We start from the raw sequence: 7,500 nt of genomic DNA on the forward strand, positions 1-7,500 counted from the left end.
TTGTTTCACTAATTATGATATTTATTTTTATTTATTTATTATATTTTTTACATGATTCAGTGTATTAAAAGTAAGGAATGTTTTTGTTTTTTATACTATTTAGCATTCTGTATTTTTGTATGAATGGATAGAATTAATGCCTCTGATATTGTTGAAATACACCTGTTGGAAATACCCATATATTCCCCAATTATTATAGAAGTGCTGTATTAATTGATACTCTGTTAGTATGGGAATATTTCACTGGTGCTTCATGCATCAGAAAATACCAAAGAGGTATATGTTACCGAGAGCAACACATCCTCCAGAGACTAAGTTCCAAAACCGGGGTATCATGCGAACCCAAAAACCCAAACCTAACCTTTCCTACCTTCTATTTATTACCTAAACAGGGAGGGCAAACTCCCCTTTATTAGTATATTGTGCAAACTTACAGAAAGCGCAACATTAAGAACTATGGCTGTGTGAGGGTGTTGTGGATTTAGTCTCTGAGCAGTGATATGCAGTGGATGTTTTGGTCATTTCATGGTAAATATGGGGCCGTAGCGGCTGTGCCTGTGTTGTTTATGACTATTTCTTATGCCTTATAAGATGGCGGTATCCACTCCCCTCTATCTCTGTCCGTCACTCTCGGTAACTTATACCTACCTAAGATATACCATCACTGGAGAATTAGGCACGATGCCCCATTGTTGTAAAAAGATCTCATGAATATACCATGACTGTAGAAATAGTCTAATATAGTAAAGTCTGGGTATTTTTTTCTAGTTTCATACAGCCATCCAGTCTTGAAATTATTATTTGTTTTTTCATTATCATATGGAAATATGTAATGGTAATATGTGCGAACCTTTTGTTATTTTCCATAGCTAAAGATATAAATGAAAGCATTGATATTGTTTATAATGTAATGGCACCCTTGTAGATTAAGTCTTTGTTACTCCTGCCATTTCTGGGAAATCCTCAAACATCGCTGACAGAACCATCTGATCCCTATAGTTCCTATTAGGGATCCACCCCCAGGCCCTCACCCAATTGCTGTGGACTTATTCTCTGGGCTGCATTTGTTGCAACCTATTTTCTTCATTTCTGATGTTATTTTTTGCATACACAAATTATTTTGTATATTAGTAAATTTAGTTTTTCTCTTTGATTTTTATTGTGTCTTTACATTTTTCTGTAAGTGTATTACATAGCTGTGGGAAAATGAAACTATACTGAAGTATGTTTAGAGTACCTCATTAGGTAACTGTCCCATAGAGGATCATGTAAAACAAGAAATGATTGCTGTGACCTTCGTGCTTCAGCGATTACCAGCAAACATGTCATATTTATATTCTGGGAAGACTGTGCTTGAACTAATTTCTTATTTGATGATAATTGGGTAAGGAGGCGTACTAGCTCTATTTTGGCAGAATACATGTAGTTGCAGTTTATCAGCTGATACGCACACTACGGAAAGTCTGATTTTATTTCCGTTCTTATGAACTTTAATATATATAGCTGTGATCATCATTCAATTCCAATATAAAGCAGTTTAGTTTGGCCTTGTATATTTTTTGTGTCGTTGTTGTAGAAGTAACCTATCATTATTGAAAAACGCCACGAGTTCCCTGACGATGTGGAGATTCCCTACAAATACCAAAAATAACCAAAAATACCCCCATTGTTATAGAAATACTACTTGTTTGCAGTATTAGTCATTTATGTAATTAGTTTTTTATGGAATTATTAGTTAACAAAATTTATTTTTATTAAATGTTTTATTTGTTTAATTGATTGAGCTGTTTAAACCATAATGCGGCCTGGCCTCATTTGGCCAATCCTCACCTACTTTAGCCCATATGACTTAATCTTTGTTATATAATGGCATGTCTGAACTGCTGATTAAAATGATGAAAAAATCACACATTTATATTTTATGGGATGTCTATTTTTTTTTTAATGTACACATAATTCAGAACAACCACCTGTTGGCAAAAACAATACCTAGACGTTCAATTTCTCTGTAATAAGTAAGGTGCCATGTTTCCTTTGTGGTTAGATTCATGCACCAAATAATACTGAATATATATATATATATATATATATATATATATATATATATATATATATATATATATATATATATATATATAATTGCAGAAAACTGTGTTAGTTACAGTGTGTAGTGCATTTTAATGATGCACCCAGAAGATTTACTGTCAAAAAAGAAAGAAGAAAAAAAAGTTCTATCCTGCCAATATAAATGTGGAGTGCAGAAAGAATAGAGATTATTGTGTATTTTATGCTTTGGTAGATTTCATCAAAAGTACATTTTATTTTATCCTGAAAGTTAAATGATTAGTTGAATTTAATCTCAGTATATGGAGAATTTCTGGTAACAAGATTGCAGTTGATGAATACCCCATTACTTTTTCTTTTCCAATAGATATTGATATAGATATAGATAGCTACTGATACTAGGATTCCTAAGCAATGGCTCATCTTTGGCAATACCGATCCCTATGATACCTACTGTTTTCTGAAAACTGTATTTATATCTTTATTTTGTATGTAATTTAAAACTATAGATTTGTTTCATTGTGAGAAATTGGGTAAATTGGAGACACATTTTACTGGATAAAATTAATTGTTTCTGATATTGAAACTTGTAATGTACAGATTGAAAAAGCATGTTGAATGTGACCTTTTTCGATTATCAACTTATTTGTTTAGCTTTGGAATAAGCGCATGGGCAACTGTGCATCATCCCGTATGTTTATTGTCGAGCAGAGGACATTACTGGTGTTTCTGTTAATGACTCCTCAGTACCCTTGGCAATAATGCTTTTTATTAGAAATTATTTGTGAAGTTGTTGTCTCGGTAAGTAACAAAGAAATGATTTAGTGACATTGTCTTAAATCAGTTAATTGTTAAAAAGAAGTGTTAAAGTATTGGCAGCATTTTTAACATGTGGGCAGGAGTTCTAGCAAAGAATCTAATGGTTTGTCTTAAGAAAAAATTGATATCTTTCCTATAAAAGTTGTGATTATTATATTGCTTACTTGAAATTTAGTAACATGACTGTGCTGATTGCAGGGAAAAAAAATATTCATTTATATAAATGACTTGTTAAATATTGCCAGTTTCTAACCATTGCAATGGTTTCCATTTCTGTGTACGTTGGAAAATGCCGATTGAAAGGCCTTGATATGTATTTTGACAAGATATAGCTTCGAATTATTTCTTATTTGAGGATAAAGCACCAATGGTTGATAATTTGTAGATTAATTTTCATGTGGCTTATATGAGGTAAGCTGTGAATACACAAGATCCATTCTTGTAATGTTATTTCCTTAATTTTCATTATTTTAGAAATTAGAGACAAAGATATTGTTTACAGAATGAAATTGATTATTATGAAAGTTGCTCAATCACTCATACTAATTCCAGGATAAAGTGTATTGCCAAAGTTATATGAGGTCTTTCACCTCTTATCATTTGTAGCAGATTGATAACGATTGAAAAATTGTTATAAAGTTACCAACAAACCTTAAGCAGAGTCGGGAATTTTTTGCAATACTAACGTTTTTCATATCTAGGGTGGTGTTTGCCTAGGCATAGATCTGAAATATCCTTTCCAAAAACATTTGGCTCTAGCACCTCTCAAAATGCTGAACATTTTGAAGAAAATGTTTTTTAAATGATTTTCAACATATCACATTGTTTTTATATCATATCTCTATGAAATGATATTTGATGGTAATCAAGAGCGGATACCCAATTTATGTGGAGACTTTAATGCAACATAACTAATGAATCCAGTGTATATATGCTACATGATTTATGTTATGTGTTGGCTAGTGATTAATGAGTTTCCAAGGCACACATGTTTGTCATGCTGCTTGAGACAGCTTTTATATAGATCATAAATAAATGCTGTTAATATAGCCTATTAATGCAAATAAGACCACACATTATATTTGGCAATTGAATTAAGTGTAAGAAATTATATAAATTTGTTATGAGAGTGAATTATTAATGTTTTTAGAGTTAAAAGTATTACAGTAACAGTGATCACCAAAGGTGTATACAGTATATCATAAATCATAAATGACAAAACACTCTGCCATATTAGTATAGTGGAAGAATTAAAAAAATAGGTTGTTTCAGCTTTCAATAAACCTGCTCTATAAAGTGTTTCGTTTGCAGTCATTTGTCATTGTGATGAAATGTACTTGTCCAGAAAGTTTTCAAATTAATTATGTAGACTTTATGATGTTTGCTGCAAGATAATAATGATATATTGTATATCCTTGTGATTTTCACAGTTATCTAGGGTTAAAGGAAACACATCCACTTTACATCTTAACATTTCAAGTCAGACTTTGCTCCTCATTAGAAGATGAAACTAAAACATGTCCATTTCAGTCTTATTGTCTGATAAGGAGCCATGTCAGATTAAAAAAACACACTGTTCGTTTTTCCTTTCTTATTATAGCTGTGTTTCATTTCGTCTTTGCAAACACATTTTTGCGTTTGTATTTTTGTTCACAATAATCAAAGGTTTGTTAAACTGGGTGCATTGAATAATTTACTTATCCCATGTTACCTACTCTAATGTGAGTAATAAGATAATTTCTATGGAACTAATATGTTCCTAGTTAGACAGTTCTTCAGTTGGGCTGGGCCGTGAAGATGGTTTGTATATTACCTGGAGTAGGAAAGGTTTGAGTCCATGTCAGGGAGGGTAGTTTCACACCTGTATCCATGTACTAATTCATCGTCCCTTTTAATTTATGTGATGTCTTTTTTACGTTAATTTTAGTTTCTCTTTCTTATGTATTAGTATGTCTATTTTCAATGAAATATCTTTAATTGGAGCTGATAATTGATTTTGTTCTACAGGGGTTTTTGATGATAAATGCAGTTCTTAATAATAGAGTATACTATTTATTTACATGTGGATATGAAGGCATCTTTAGCTCTGACAAGTTTGTATGTAGTCCATTTATTAGAATTATGGGAGGATAGGCTAAATAAAAGGAATCGTATATACCAAATGAGATGATTTCAGCAGCACATAACAACAAAACTGACAAGAAGGAAAGGAGAAGGAAACAACTATCAGACGAGATTTCAATTTCAACTTGAAGACGAAATTGAGTTTGATTTTCAGACTCTTGTCGCACTTTAAGAAAGTGTTTCTTGAATGTCATCTTACTTTGCATATAATATTTTTTCTTCTTTTTTTGAGCTTTTGTTTAACTCATTTTTATGCAAGTGTTGTCTCGTCTTTCAAAAAGATTACTTTACCGTTCATCCACACACGCGCACACACATGTACATGCACACCTGCATACATACACACACATGTATACACACACATGCATACAGACTCACACACGCATACAGACTCACACACGCACACGCACACGCACACGCACACGCACACGCACACGCACACACACACACACACACACACACACACACACACACACACACACACACACACACACACACACACACACGAACATGTGTGTGTGCACACAAACACTTTCCAATCTATCTGTCTATTCATTCTTGTATATATACATATATATGTACATACACATATGTGAATGTGTATATATATATATATATATATATATAGATAGATAGATAGATAGATAGATAGATAGATAGATAGATAGATAGATAGATAGATAGATAGATAGATAGATATAGATATATTTATATATATACACATATCATGTATTCATATGTATACACATATCTATCTATATATACATTTATACATCTTTCTCTCTCTCTCTCTCTCTCTCTCTCTCTCTCTCTCTCTCTCTCTCTCTCTCTCTCTCTCTCTCTCTCTCTCTCTCTCTCTCTCTCTCTCTCTCTCTCTCTCTCTCTCTCTCTCTCCTCTCTCTCTCTCTCTCTCTCTCTCTCTCTCCCATTCTCATATTCTCTCTCTCTCTCTCTCTCTCTCTCTCTCTCTCTCTCTCTCTCTCTCTCTCTCTCTCTCTCTCTCTCTCTCTCTCTCTCTCTCTCTCTCTCTCTCTCTCTCTCTCTCTCTCTCTCTCTCTCTCTCTCTCTCTCTCTCTCTTGAATTATATAGTTTGCTCGGAATCTGCGTGGGTTGGCGCACTGTCAGTGGTTTCTTATTTATCAAAATATATCCTTTTATATAAATTATGAAATCGCTCGTCGTTTTTACTCTCTAGTTACCGTTTGAAAATAACATATATTGTCCGGAGGTTAAAGTATTTTGCTGCGTCGCATGATGTCAGTCAAAGGGCTTGAATGCCGGCTGATGAGAACGACACACAATGTAAGGATGATTTTTCAATGCGAATCAAATACACGTAAGCCGCTTATGAGCTGCTGTTGGTGGCTTTGTCCTTGCTTTTGCTTTTGGCACTGTTTTTGTTTACGTGTGTGTGTTTTTTGTTTTGATTTTGTTTTCGTGTTATTATTATTATTTTTTAGATCAGTATTTTTTTTGTTTTATGTTCAGATACTAAAGGATGTATTAGTATTGGGTGTGTGTTATAAGTTGGGTGCACTGTGTTTAGGCCTATATGTTTGGGTTTGAAGGCGAAGATGGTGTAGTTCTAGAAAAAGTAGAGGTGTTAAATGTCTTTGCGTGATGGGTACTAGGAAACAGACATGGCTTATGTTCTTAACGTGGCTGAATAGAGAGAGAGAGAGAGAGAGAGAGAGAGAGAGAGAGAGTGAGTGAGTGAGTGAGTGAGTGAGTGAGTGAGTGAGTGAGTGAGTGAGTGAGTGAGTGAGTGAGTGAGTGAGTGAGTGAGTGAGTGAGTGGGTGAGTGGGTGAGTGAGGGAGAGGGAGAGAGAGAGGGAGGGAGAGGGAAGGTGACGGAGAGGAGTAGAGGGAGAGAAAGAGGGAGCTACAGAGGGAGAGGCGGAGAGAAAGTGGCGGAGAGAAGCAGCGGGGGAGGGGAGGAAGGAGGGAGGCAGAGAGGGAAAGAGGGAAGCATAGAGGGAGAGGGAGAGAAGGAAAAGGGGAGGGAGAGAGGGAGAGGAAGAAAGAAAGAAAGAAAGAGAGAGAGAAAAAGAGAACACATTTTTTTAAAAGCTTAGAGTAAGATCACGAACTATTAAGAATCCTTAAATGTTCATCTCCCTACCGGTCTCCCAGCTGTTCGAAGGTCACCGGGGAGGCGGCGGGAGAGCAGCTCATTTCACTCTCGTCCGTAAACAATGCCGTCGTGATCATGGCAACACGTCCTGTCTTATTGATCAGCTTTTCGGACTTTTTTTTGATGCAGTGCTGCAGTTTGATTTGTTATTTGATGGCAACATGAATTTATTTATTTATTTATTTATTTATTTATTTATTTATTTTTTACTATTTTTTTTCTTTTTAGAGAGAGAGAGAGAGAGAGAGAGAGAGAGAGAGAGAGAGAGAGAGAGAGAGAGAGAGAGAGAGAGAGAGAGAGAGAGAGAGAGAGAGAGAGAGTAATGTTTCATTTTAGAGGCATCTTTTTTCTTTCTTTC

General features: G+C 34.6%; 1 protein-coding gene across 2 annotated transcripts in view; it reads left to right on the forward strand.

Moving 5' to 3' along the window:
* Positions 1 to 7,500, forward strand: part of LOC113816041 (RND transporter family member dispatched) — a 117,531-nt gene that overhangs the window by 364 nt on the left and 109,667 nt on the right. The gene's annotated exons all lie outside the window — the stretch shown is intronic.

This window comes from Penaeus vannamei, chromosome 23, assembly GCF_042767895.1.
Source record: "Penaeus vannamei isolate JL-2024 chromosome 23, ASM4276789v1, whole genome shotgun sequence".
NCBI lineage: Eukaryota > Metazoa > Arthropoda > Malacostraca > Decapoda > Penaeidae > Penaeus > Penaeus vannamei.